This window comes from Idiotropiscis lumnitzeri, chromosome 19 (genome assembly GCF_059441095.1).
Source record: "Idiotropiscis lumnitzeri isolate Australia: NSW breed Sydney's pygmy pipehorse chromosome 19, RoL_Ilum_1.0, whole genome shotgun sequence".
NCBI lineage: Eukaryota > Metazoa > Chordata > Actinopteri > Syngnathiformes > Syngnathidae > Idiotropiscis > Idiotropiscis lumnitzeri.
In genome coordinates, this window is record NC_142409.1 from 4,642,783 (window position 1) to 4,657,206 (window position 14,424).

The window sequence follows — 14,424 nt, forward strand, 5'->3', positions numbered from 1 at the left end:
TAAAATGGTGAAACCTCTACTGTGAGAGTAAAATTAAAAATTTCAACTAAATATCAGATTTTATCAGACAATCCATGTTATCTAAAGTGATCAATATAGGAATCTGACAAAAAATATATTCTTATTACTTAAATGGCACATACATGCTAGAAATGCCGTGCGTTCATGACTCATTTCTATTTTCTACAACGTCGTCGTTACAATTAAACCACAAAATTTCGGAACAGGCAGTATGATAAAGTAAATCATTGGTTATGTATGGATGGAGTAACAAGCGGGACAAAAAAAAATAAAATTTTGAGATTTGAGAGTTGAGATAAGTACAGGGTCATTCTACTTTGTTGAACGCGCCCGCTTGAAATACCGCAACACTTCAACCCCAACAGGCTGCTACTTTCTTAAAATAGGGATCCTGTTGTGTAGAGAAGCTTTACATAACTGCACTCTCAACGGCTGAATCTCACAGCGCCCTCTGCTAATCACACTGCTGCACACAAGCTACACGCGGGAATAGTTTGGAGGTCTGGGGAAATGGACGTCACAGGCAGAGCGGCTTCTTGTAGTTTTAGACTGAATGTTTTAGGAATGTGGCACAAGCAGGGAAAACGCATCAAGAGACGAATTGCAGATAACCTTGGCAAATTTGAAGGTGTGCAACATTAAAATGGATGCAAACAACAATGTGGAGCGAGCACAGAGTGCTGGAAAAGATGCCATCACAAAACTAATTATCTCAAACAGTTTTCTACAGTGTGGTCAGACACTTGGCAGAATAAAGTAAATAACTGCTCGAAATGTTTGCAGCTCAGCTTCTGACCAGGACAAAGAGATCAAAACATATTACTCCAGTTGTAAAGGCTTTACACAGGCTCCAAATTGACTGTAGAATAGATTTTGAAATTCAGTTACTGGTCTATAGAATGAATATATTCCAGGAATGCTGATTGAAAATAAATCCAGTAGACCACTGAGGTCGGCAGACTCAGGACAGTTAGTGGAGCCCAGAGTTCAAAGTAAACATGGTGAAGCTCCATTTAGCCGTTATGCTGCACACAAATGGAATGAGCTGCCAACAGAAGTGAAGTCAACACCGAGCGTAAATCCTTTTAAATCCAGGTTAAAAAATTCGCTTTTTCCTCAAACCTTCCTCAAAAATCCTCTCAAGAATATTAAATCATTTTTTTTTTAATATTCATGTGCCAGTTTAATAGAAGCCAATGTTGATATCAACGTTAACTAACGCTAATCTTTGTATCCAACAACCCTGATGCTCTTCTAAGCTTTTGGCTTGTTGACAGTAGATGTTCCAAGTAATGGCCATTGATTTCAATAAAAGAAAACGGTAAATATTTAACAAGCGGACCAGTTAAAAGTTCATAAACTGGTTGTGAGAGTGGTATTATTTGAATTAGCCGAACTTTTAAATCACAGATGGGGCAATATCTGAAAAGCATGTAAAGACACACAAACGAGATATTTTTTTTTCTGGTTTCACACTTGAAGGTTGGGCAGGCACCTTGGAGATCCCAGCGAAGGTATCCGAGCAATTTAAAAGTCCATTTTCCATCGTTTAAGCCGTGTATTCCGTCAACTAAATATAACTGAAAATCGTGTTATTAAGAAATCGAGAACAAATGGAGTGCACTGCTTGCCCTCAAAAGAAGAACATGGCAGAACCTATGTGAAGTTAAGTGAGAACTCAAGACAAAAATGTTCTTTGCAATGATATGTTATATGTATATTTCATCCCTCCTCTATGGGAAAAAAATATTGCTTTATCAATTGTACTATTTCTTATAATATTATACTCATGTTGTCTGCAAAACATAAAAATCAATTCTGAGGATATACATCCAAACCACTGATGGTTACCATAACAACCATTATCAAGGCTCAATCATTGTCAGCATGGCATGGTGACATGATAACTACAACCTGTCACTCAAAGCCGCCAGCTTGACTTTTATGCAGTGTGTGCGTGTGTGTAAGTGTGGGTGTGCGCGTGCTCACTCATGTTTATATAAAACTTGTGTGGAGACTGCAAGATAAAAGGTACGTTCTGGAAGGCAATGTCGAGTGACAAAGACATGTTTGTGTCAGTATAGAAGCGCAAACTATTGGGCAGAATTTTGTTCCCAGTGAGGCTTAAGACAAACTTTGGTGAGTTTTGACAGTTCAATTGGTCAGGCTGGAAAAGAAAGTCTTCACGGAAAACACCTTCAATGTACGAGCACTGACAGCTGCAACAAAAAAAGGGGCATTTCCACAAAAAAAAAAAAAAAAGAAGAAAACAATGCGGCATCGCGCTGAAAATTCATGTTGCGATATTTGAAGAGCGCAGCTTTCTCCCGCACATAAAGCTCCACTTGCGTCAAAATGTTGTATTCATGTGCAAATGTCTAGTTTTCCATCGATCACGTGACTATCGCATCTCGCACCGCCCAGCATGTCACACATTTACTGTGCACAAAATATTTAAAAGCTCCCTGTTGGATATGAACAACTTGTAGTCTGCACTTTAATTGCGGGGGCGGGGAATCATTTTAGTCAGACAATTAGAGATGGATTTTTTTATGTAGTTTTTTTTTTTTAACCAGAGCTGACCATCTTAGTCATTGTGGCAATTTATATTTAACTAATAGAAACTAGAAAACCGCAAGATATAGTATGCTCGCAAATAATTATGCGTTCACTCAAACAGATTTGCGTATGCTTTTCAGTATTTAAAGATTCAAAATCAGTCATTGCGCATCGTCTCATACACAAACTACATCGTGTATGGTAATTTAATGGAAGATGCGGCAATTTGGGTCCACCAGGTGAGTAGTCAAATGAGTACCTTTAGTAAATCAAGCCTCAACAGTTGTCTTTGTTATTTTATTCCCGCGTGAGCCACATGCTGCTTCACCAAGTCCGAAGACAAGTACATAACTATCTGATCTCATAGGAGGCTGTTCTGGTAAATTTGCATTACATTAATAGCTTAATAACTCCAAAGAGGTTATGTTTCCATCGCTGTTCATGTAACGACAAAGCTTAGCGGGGAAGTGGGACAATTTCCTGTCATTTCTAAGTCATTAATTATTCATATAAATTCAGGAAGTGCTTATCTATACAAATTTGGTGCTGATCCAAATACTGTACCTGTTGTTTGGAATTCTAGTGGACAATTTTGAGCCAGTCAACAACAAAATCAAAGAACGGTAAACGGCCAATGTATCCTGCATAGCAAATATACAATAATAAAACATATAATATATTTTATGAAGCATCTCCATGTGTCTTGGCTACAAGTTGATAACTTGGCAAGTCAAGGGCTCGGTTTTCCCACTGGCACCAAACCAGCACTGGAGAAAAGCAATTTTCTGTTGTTTTCTTTTTTTTTTTTTTTCCCCACTATTTCTATTCTTGAGATGTGCCTTTTTAGTCATTTCCAGTTGTGTTTGGGATGAGGTGGCAGGAAAAAAAAGGCAGCTAAGGTCTGCTAAATCACAAGATTCTATCGCAATGCCTGGTCCAAGCTATTCAAAATGGATTGGAGTATCTCTTGAAGCACGCCATATGCTCAAATTATGCTCAGAGATGGCAACGTGATGGCACAAACAAGCTGCAGCTCCTTTTCGTGGAAATGTTTTATTTCAAGGTGATGCAAACACAAATTATTAATTTGGGATCCATGCACTTGTGGATCCATTAAGCCCCCATTTGACTGAAGAGCAATCGCTAAATAGTCTCAGTATTAGCATAGTAGTAGACATTTGCATATGAATTGGAAGCGTACACGGCTGCTGAGCACACAGGGAAATTAAAGTCTAAATAATAAAACACTGAATTATTGTTTGACGGGCTCCATAAAACTGCGGAAAAGCCAACAAATTCACAGTAGCGCTGATTTTTGTTTTTTGATATTTCATAAGAATTGCCGTTTGTCAGGGAAAACATTGCCTTGCCAGTGATGAGCCCAAAAAATAGGGCAGAATTAAAATGTTGCATGAGCTGTCAGCACCGCACACTACTGAGTAATGCGGAAAACAGAAAGCAAAAGGCTGACAACAATCTTGTCATCAGTGTTCGTCAGACACGCCGACCACGGGAGTCACCTTTGACTGATTGTCAAGCTGCATTTTTTGACATCAAGCAGTCCTTCAGCAGATTGGAGCGTGTGCGCGTTATATGGAATGTGACGTTCATGTTGTGAAAAAGGAAAAACAACCGGTCACTTTTAATTTAACACTTAAATGAAGAACTTAAAATTGCAAAATGACATCCGCCTTGTTCTCTGATGGCATTCACTCTCCAAATTACATCGCATGCTGTGAACCGCTCATGCACACAATGACTTTGATGCGACACATGCAAGCGCACAGTCAAGAGCAGCAGTTGGTTGGATCCGGAGGTTTGGGGGCTGAGGCTGCCGAAATCACTCAAGCCACTGGGGATATTCTAACGTATGATTTGGAGGGAGTCGCTATCAGTAGATTTGCTTCAGAGGTAGACTATTACGGTGCCGAAATATGTGATGGATTTGTGTGCCTGAAGAAATCACACTTCATGACCCCTCTGGTGTGTGAACAGTATGGCTGCTCCACATGGATGCCGTGATTAAAGGTCAATGTGTTCAACAGAAATTTTGTAAGAAATTGTACAAAAGTTACCCAATATAACAGAGTTGAGCGGCAGTGGTTTTCATCACAGAAAAGGCGCATGAGCTCACGTGAAAAGCTCCGAAAAATGGAGGATTAATCCAGTTTTTGTATGGAAGGAATATTAATTGGACTGAAGCATCAAATTCAAAAGCAACTAATTAGAATGTTACACTGGTCAACACATTTTTATTATTTTTTTATTGTTATTTTATTGTTTATTTAAATATATTATTCATATTTAAATCAGAGAAGCAAGTAAACTTTTCTAAATTAATTGTTAGCATGGATTCCGAATCTACCCTCGTTATAATATATAAATATGTAATATAGCAATTTGTATATTTAGGAATATTTGTGAATTAACCCTGTGATAGGTAGATGTTTTTATTCTTTTCTGTCATAGCTCTTATAAAACATGGTAAAATCCGTATTGTGCAAGCTTTTATAGGTCAAACTTCAAAACTAAAAAAGTGAAAATATCTCAAAAAGCTGATGTATGACTTAATCCTGTCGCGGAAAATCACCGGCCCTCTATTTTTCCCCCAGCCATCTAGTCTATACAATTTGTCCCATTTAAGGACTTGGGCGAGGTTGGTACATCCTGGACTAGTCGCTATCCAATTGCAAAGGAAACAACCGTCCAGATTCACATCCATATATATAATTGAGAGTCTAAAATGAACTTTAACAAAGTGCAAGCACAGGATGACGCCGCACAATCTCAACGTCGGACTGTGAGACAAAAAAAAAAGGATATGATCCCTTTATCGTGTGTGCACTCTGACGCTAAACAGGTAACATTTGGAATCCCAGCAGAGCAAATTCAACGGATCTACGCAATTATCTAATCCATCACTCGAGCCATCCAACAGTACTCCGTAAGAAAACAATAACGCAGTCATTTATGGTTAACCTATCACTCATGCTTCACATTTCTCTCGTGTAACTACGAGCAGGACAGAAAATGTTTCACAGCATGGAGACAAATGACAAAGAGAGTGGGAGTAAGTGTGAATTTTGATCAAGCTACACACTTGAATGCATGGGTACAGTATGTGGCAATGTATTTGAAGCCGTCTGAGGCTGATGGATGAGAAGGATGCCGTGTGACAGGCAGTGAAACCTCAGGACATGAGCTTTTAATTTAGTGGTGGGAGCGGCGTTGGCTGTTCCGGCTCACAAAATATATCGTCTGGTCGACAATGACTCAACAATCTCCAACTAAAACCCAGTGTGTACACACACATGCAGCCAAGTGGATAGAGCAGGGTGCAGCTTTTGCCAATAACACAAGCGTGTGAACATTGTTATATTGGAAGAAAATTTAGGCTACTGTCATGTTGTTAATTATCCAACGCCGGCAGTGCAGTAATTGGTTAATTAAAACAAAATAATGACCAAGCGTGTTCCCGCAGTTGTATGATATGGGCTATCATTAAAAAAAAGTATGCTGTCTTGCATCATTGACGATAAATGAAAGACAACACAGCAATATCGACGTAACATGAGGAATATTTCACAGTACCTCCAGTCTCTACTTAAATTAGCCGGAACAATCTACAAGTTGTTGCTGGCGTGATCAATATATGGAAAGTAAACCATTTATGAACCAAGTCTTGCTCTCTGCAACCTGCACTGGGAGAAGAGAGGAAAAAAAAATACTGTAGGCTAACTCGGCTAAGTTGCCTGAGCTGAGCCACATAGCCGGAAGAAAACAAAATATAAGAAAACAAGATATCGTTTGAGAAAAATTGAAGTACGATCAATAATTGTCATACAAGTAAATTGGGAGGTTGATGGATCGTCCCAGGCATAATATTGGCGAAGGCTGGAACCACGTTTAGCCATTTTCCGTCTCGACCGCACGGACATTTGTTGCACACCCTCAGCCAGCGTTAAGATTCTTGTACAAAAACCCGTAGTTTTGAAAGGCTGCCTTAAACTAAAAGAGGACAAAAATCATCAAATCAATCCATTTTTAAGTCATTCTCAGCCAATATCATTTCCGTAGCCTTCACATTTCTTTATGCAACATGAAAGATCCACCGTCCTCAAGTCACATGAGCCGTTCACCACATTGCAAAGCAAGATGGACAAAAGCCTCCTGGTTCCCCTGGTGTACATTTTCACCAGTCCTCACTTCTCAACAGCATGGAATCAATCATCACGGGACAATCTAAAGCCACGTAGCCTTCAAAGACCCCCCTTCAGGTTGGCCAAGGACATCGGCAAAACCATGATGGCAAAATGTTCTCTTAAAATAAGCAGTAGCGATGTTGCCCACACAATAAAACGCACATAACGACTTCTATGTGAATTAATACGTTATCTGTATTTCAATTTATTATTGAGTGACTGGGCCGATATTCCAAAAGTAATAAATTAAGACACATTCATAGAAGGTACTAAGTCACAATGAGAAGTGTTATTACAGTATCCTGTTACGGCCTTTGGGAGGACTCAGCCCCAATGTCCAAAGGACGTAAAGATGCCGGCTTTATCGTCTTAATCTACACCCTCTAAACTATCTTGGCTCGGATATGAATTTTTCTCACAGTGGATACCCGACTCTATTTTTCAATGCATTAATCTTATAAATGATTTGTCTTGTCTTTCATTTTGTTTAATGCGTTAGTATTCCGACAGGGAATCAGAGGTAATGGTGCTGAATCAAAAGTCAGAGCCCAAAGCAATTCTTTTTCGGTCTATTTCTGTCGTCTTTTCTTTTTTTTTTTTCATGCTTATAGTTATTGTATTTTAACATCAAAGGAGACACTGTGGTGAGCGGTTTAAAGAAAAAAAAAGTAGTGGATCTTCCAAAATTGAACTATTTCCTGGTGCTGGATGGCTTCCAAGTTTTTCCCAGTTCAAAAGCATTTACTAGGAAACAAGCTCAAGTAAATGAATTTGTTTGTGCTAGTGCAAAATTAAGATATTTTTCATGCTAGGGTTTGTTTCTTTTATATTAACATATTACATAGACCCGATCCTATTGGGCAGTGAAGAATTTCATTTTTGGTTCTATGGTTCTTATGATTTTTTTTCCCCGTTGCTCTGATATGTATGCATCTCTGGTGGCATAATAAAAAAAAAAATTAAAAAAAAATACTCAAGAGATAATCCTTAAATGCTCACGATGCACGAGCGTGCATTGTGGTGGTTTGTCTGTTGAGGAATATTTCACCTATCACCGCATTTTGTTCACACTATAAAGTGTACCAATTAAAACTCATAACACCACGGAAGTCTTAAAAAGTCTCAATAAAATTAAATGGGCAGTACATGTGATCCCCCCCAAAAAATATATATATATATTTTGTAATATTGTTGATCCCCTTGATGGCATTCTGACCAAAGCGATCTTTTTCAGCAAAGCATCTCTCGTTTCCTTTCTAATTATACGTGACATTTTTTTCCTAATCCGCTTTCAATTAATCCAGTTGTAAACTTTTCTCCCAGACGAAGATGAAAATGTCATCCCACCACAAAAATACAAACGAGGCATGCTCTAAACACCCATTTTAAAACTTCCTTGCGCTAGCGCAACAAAACATTTCCTCAGATAGTTCCACATAAATGCATAATAACACACTTTTCCCAAACATTACATAAGCACCAATATCCAAAGGAGTTAAGTCGATGATGCCCATACACTGACGGTTTTATGTAATTAAGTCACTGGGAATGTGAGCACAGCGGAGCCCACTCAGCACAGATCAGCATTTTGGACGTGGGGCGAAAAAAAAAAGTAATGGGCATTATTATTATACATCCCTGGCACATTTATCACCTGGCTTGGACCTAATAGTGCTCTAATAGTGCAAACCAACATAATTTATGATGCGGCTATGCAAAAACAGCAATCCATTATGTTGCTGCTTTGTACCATAGAGTGATAAAAGTTGGTGAATAGGCATCAGGTGCCATATTATATAATTTATGGGCTATAATTATCCCTTATACTTGGCTAATGGCCTTTTTGCTCCAAGTGTGTACTTTTTGGAGTCTTGCACTTGTCACTTTTTGACATTCACTGTCAATGTTTTGGTTGTAGTGTTCCTCTCACTTTTCTGTGTCTGCCTCTCTGGCATCGAACCACAGTCGCTTCTTATCTATTCGCACCAATATCTGGTGTTGGGGGAAGATAAGCATTCATTTGCATGTTTAATGAACCAAACCCCCCCACACACACCCTCGGTGTGGGGACTGGGGACACAAACATGCACACTGGTGCGAAGCACCAACACTCGCGCACACACACACACACACACACACACACACAACGCTACTGTTGGCCTAAAGGCCTCCATCTCCTTGACGCGGACATGGAGTCACCAGCTGCTGACTCCTACAGAAATAAACATGGCCCATTTATCTAGCTTCACATTCACAACTTGAATGAGTGACATGTGGACATTTGGCAAAGCATGTCATATCAAAACAACTCTGACATTATTTGACATCTTGGAAAGAAACCAATAAATCTCCCTCCAAAAATAGAGCAAACAAAATGCTACTACAAAAAATTGAGATGGATCATTTCTTTTTTTTTTTTTTTTTAAATGTCATCAGCATATCGGCTGGCTATCCCTTTACTGGAGGATTAAGGATACAGGTAAATGGCATATTGATTTTCAGGATTTTATATATATATATATATATATATATATATATATATATATATATATATATATATATATATATATATATATATATATATATATACATACACATATTTATTTTATTTTTTTTTTTTTTTATATATATATATACATACACATTTATTTTTATTTTTTTTTTATTTATTTTTTTTTTTAAAGAGAAATAGAATAGAAGTGTGCGAGTAAAGAACACAGACAGTTGCAGACAGAAAGATAGACAGGGGGCCCGACAGCTGGGAGAGAGATGTGCCCACCTGCCACCATTTTTCTCTCCTCCACTAGTGGAAAATGTATCATCAGTCATTAGGAGGGATTGTGACTCCTGGCATCATCATTCACACGTACACATTTATTCACATACACTTACATACAAACTCTAACATGGGGCATATTTTAAGGTGCGAGTCTGTGGCCTATAATTTGAGCTCTCTCTATGCAGCATTTTGCTGAGCATATAAAACCGCCTGCAGCTAATGGTGTGATGGATCCCTCTATTATCACCCAACTTGAGAGAAGAGCGTGAACTATAGTGAGATAAAGGAATCTAATTGGATAGTATTTTAGTCCCTGGCAAAAACAGGGAAGTGACCAGGGACAAAAAATAAGGAGCACGCAAAAAGCACTAAAATTATAACTGCAATTTAAAATTGAAATGTTGTCGGTATGTGTTGTGCTCTTCCTCTACATTCATTCTCATTTCGCCCATGTCGTATTTAAGAAACGTGGTGAGGTAGGAGAAAGGGCACTTTAAAAGCAGTCGTTTCAATTTTCAGGAAATGCAGAACAAAACCAAGGCTTGTATTGTGCCATTTAGTAAACATGTATTCCGCTCAATCCATTTTCATTCAAATATAATGCAATTTATTTTTAAATGCTGCAACACAATTAGGTCAACACTTATATACTATATACTTAAAAATGTATATTTGCCTGAAGATGGTACTTTGGAGTGTATCCATCAAATACTACCATTTCATTTGTTTCCAATGTGCTTCACACAAGCAAAGACTCCCCTAATCTACAACTAAGACACCCAACACTCAAAGAAAAAAGTATCTTACCAGTATACTAAAAGAACATAGAATGACAACATTTAAACATTAACACAAAACTTTAGAAATATTTAAAAAAAAATCTGTTTTAAAAAAAAAATTAAAGAAAAAAAATGTTTTCAAAATACATAAAAAAACTTACAAATTAATTGGAAGAATTGAAATGCACGGGGGAAGGCGGCAACGTTTTTCATCTGGATTTGAAACATTTACACTCGGGCCTGAGTTCACTTCTGCTGGCAGTTTATTCCATTAGTGTGCAACAAAACAACTAAATGCTGCTTCAACATGTTTACTTCAAACTCTGGGCTTCACTAATCGATGCAAGTCTGCGGATCTTAGAGCCCTACTGGGTTTATATTCAACGATGCTCTTGACGGACTCCAATAATCAAGTCTACTGGAGATAAAAGCATGGATACGTTTTTCCTGGACTGTTTGGAGCATGCAACCATTGAGTCTGTATATTTGTTCCTGTTGGTAAAAAGCTGTTTTTGTGATTAATTTGAGATGATTGCTAAAAGTCAGGTCTGAGTCTATCAGCACTCCATCATTTCAGACGGGGCCTTCGGTTTCTAAAGCACGTCATTACAGGTATTTTCCAACAGCAATCCTTAATTCTTGATTGCCAAAAACAATTACATCTGTATTTATTTATTTATTATTTTTTTAAGGTTTAGGCAAAGGATATTTTGATTGATCCAGTTGTTAATTTGTTAATTCCAGTGATATATTTTTAAGGCTGTTATGTACATGGTAAAATAGTAAACAGATGAACATTAACGAGGCTTATTAATAACAGAAATTAAGGTTTTAATTTTAAGAAAGACAAGTTACTGCATTTCAATTTGCATTTCTGGAAAATAGTTCAGTTTTTAGTGTTGATTCTGAGGTATATTTCACTGCATGCTACTCAAGTGGACTGTAAATTGCATAATGGGGTAGCATGAGGGTTAGTCTCACTAAAAATTGATAACAAACTTTTTCTTCCGTGTAAAAAAAAAAAAAAAATTCTGATTGCATTGAGAAAAAGCATTTTTTCCATGCTTCTTAAAAATAAATAACAAATGCTGTCCTGTGTTTTCTGTTGTCTTCCAAACCAAAGCGCGGCAATGTAAACTGAACTGTGCTTACTACTTTGGAAAACGTGAGGAGTACAGCACTACTGATGCATAATTTGATGCCACTTCCTCATTTGAATAACGAATCCCTCAGCACACAATTGGTGAAACGTGTGCACACAGACTAACTAATTTGGCTTCCTCTTGATTTCTTTTTCACACAACAACACAAACACTAACAAATACAATCTATCACTTTTTACCTTCCACTGACCTTCCCACAGGGGAGTTTGGCAGATGTGTAAACTAGAAGCTGTTAAAGCCTGAGGACATGAACTTTACACCTCACACTTCTCAGTATGCACATCTTGCTGTGACTTTGAGCTTTGTATTTGAGCTTCATGCTTTCAAAAGAGACGAATGCTTCCCAAACTTCCCAAAGATACCTCAACATCCCTTTGTCACACTTTCCTCATTATTGATAGATGATGGATAGAAACTTTTATTACTCTGCAGAAAATTCTAACAGTCAGCAGCCAGATTCCACTTTCAGCACAACTTTCTAAAAAAAATATATATATATTAATTAAAAAAATGAAAAAGATGGGTCATGTGAATATGCATGCATATTTGTACGAATGCAAGTATGCACAATATATATGAACGCTCATATGTATATATATGTATGCACAAATACAGGCAGTATGTGGATATGTACATATGTATGGGCATACATGTACACATATACAATATGTACGAAGTATGAGGGATCCCAAATCAGTCTGCCTGTCGCTCAATAAAATCATACAAAATAGTATTACATAACCTGTGCCACAAGTTAGACCTGCTTTTAGGGAGTCTAAATTTAATCTAGGTTTTTGTCACCAGCCACATCACCTGGAACGCCGAGAGAAGCATAAGATGTCAACAAACACGCTAAACTAGACTTGCCCTGCTTGAAAATTGAGTGCCGTCTACTTACTTTTACTTGTTCTTTTTACTCCCGTTCTTGCTTTTTTTTCTTTTTTTTTTAAACCACAATATGCCAAAGGAGAGTGGGGACAAAAGTGTGGATTTGATTGCAGATATACTTGCAAGGCCATTTTCAAGACGGACCTTTCAAGAGAAGCTAGGTTGTTGGCATAAAATGACGGCATTATGAGGAGTATTTATTCAAGTCGGACTAAGAAGGACTTCAATGAAGGCCTAGGTGTGAAATGCAGAGACCGCCATTGGTATAGAATGTATCAAAATACAAAAATGACGTTAATTTGTATTTAACAAATATGCAAATTGGGTTACTCTAGTGAGGACAAAAATAATCAAAGATTGTATTTTTTTTCAGTGTTAGTTCATTTGAAAGGTATGTTTGTGTTGACACATGCGAGCCGAAATCAAACACTGTTTTTGTTTAGTATTTTTGTGTGTTTGGTTCGATTTTCTGTATTTGCCTCTGCAGCTAAAACCTGAGGGGAGCCTAAAGCAAAAATCTGTCTGTTTACAGTATTGACATAATCCACATGCTTAGACTCTTGAGCGTCATAAATAAATGACAGGAAGTTGCACATACACTGTGACATGCCCAAAGCACTGAAATATTTAATAGCTATAGATCATTTAAAAATTGGAAATAGTTACATTACAAATATACTTCAAAATAGAGGTTATATCCAGACCAGGATATAATTTGTTATTTTCAATATGTTCTCATTATTTCTTTGTTAACAGTTTGTTAATCAAATTAGCCGTAATAGAACCCTGGTCGAGTGGTTGTGAACGGCAATGGGACCCAACCAAGGCAGAGGAGACATCATGCAGACATTATGAATAATACATAAGAAGCCAGTACAGTCAGACACACTTGTGGTCAAGTCTTTGAGGATGAAACAGACATAGCGTTGAACAAGTGACTATATGGACGTATAAAACAAGTCAAGTACTATAATAACATTTAAAAAAAAAAAGGTCAAGGAATGATAGAGGAGCAATTGGGCAGAGGGCAAATGAAGGGGAAAATGAGACAAGGAGAAGAAGCAACAACTACAGACCCAGATAGCAGGGAAAAAAATACTAATAATAAATCAATGAAGCCATTCTGTGGCGCTGCCACGGGGTAATGAAAGCTATCTATTAGCTTTTCCGATTCCTTTCTTTTTTCCATTTCCTTCACTACCTCTGAGCTGCGTTACCACCCCCAGCATGGCTACTGCGTGCTGTCGCTTCCTCTCGCTCGTCTTAAAACAATTCCATTGCAAAACACAGACTTAAAAATCCCATTTGTTTGGCTCAAGATGACTCGTCATGTGCAGACTACCTGCAGGGGCTACCTAACTCTGCTATCTGACCTATTGGGTTTTAAATAATTGCTCACTTAAAGCCCACTTTCAAAGGCTTCTGCCGTTGAGTCAAGTTAACAAAAGCAGAACTCGTTTTATAGCTACGATTGACCCCCGATGCTTAAATATTGGTTCATACTGTCGGTGCCATAAAAGAGTATTGCCTCACTTGTCAAAAATGGTTATTCAACTATGTTGCTCAACTACAATTGCATTTGCAGTGCAGGTATGGACAATGTGAGGCTGGATCCAATTAAACACATTTATGTATTAATGACTGGGAAATTAAAGGACACTCTTTAATAATGACTTTTTTAACCACAATTCAAAACAGCTCTGGGTGAATGAAATAAATAAATAAATAAATAAATAAATAACGTGTCTGAGATTTGTCCATCAAAATACACAAAAGGGAAATTTGCAACACACAATATCCACATATGGAAATTCGGTCTCATACAAAAGAGCCACTGCTCTCCTGCAAAATAGTACCAACCCAACACAATGTTTGGTATCATGATGAGCAGGGATGGCGCTAGGGCACTACAACTAGGCAAGCAGCTATTCATTCTCAGTATGATGATGATCTCTTCTGAAATAAGCAGCTTAGAAAAGGGCTACTGTGTTGTTTAACAAAACTAGTTAAACTATAAATGTCATTGTGCACCA

At 37.7% G+C, this 14,424-nt stretch overlaps 1 protein-coding gene across 5 annotated transcripts in view; it reads right to left on the reverse strand.

The window, feature by feature from the left end:
* Positions 1 to 14,424, reverse strand: part of ctnnd2a (catenin (cadherin-associated protein), delta 2a) — a 172,055-nt gene that overhangs the window by 97,637 nt on the left and 59,994 nt on the right. The window lies entirely within an intron of this gene.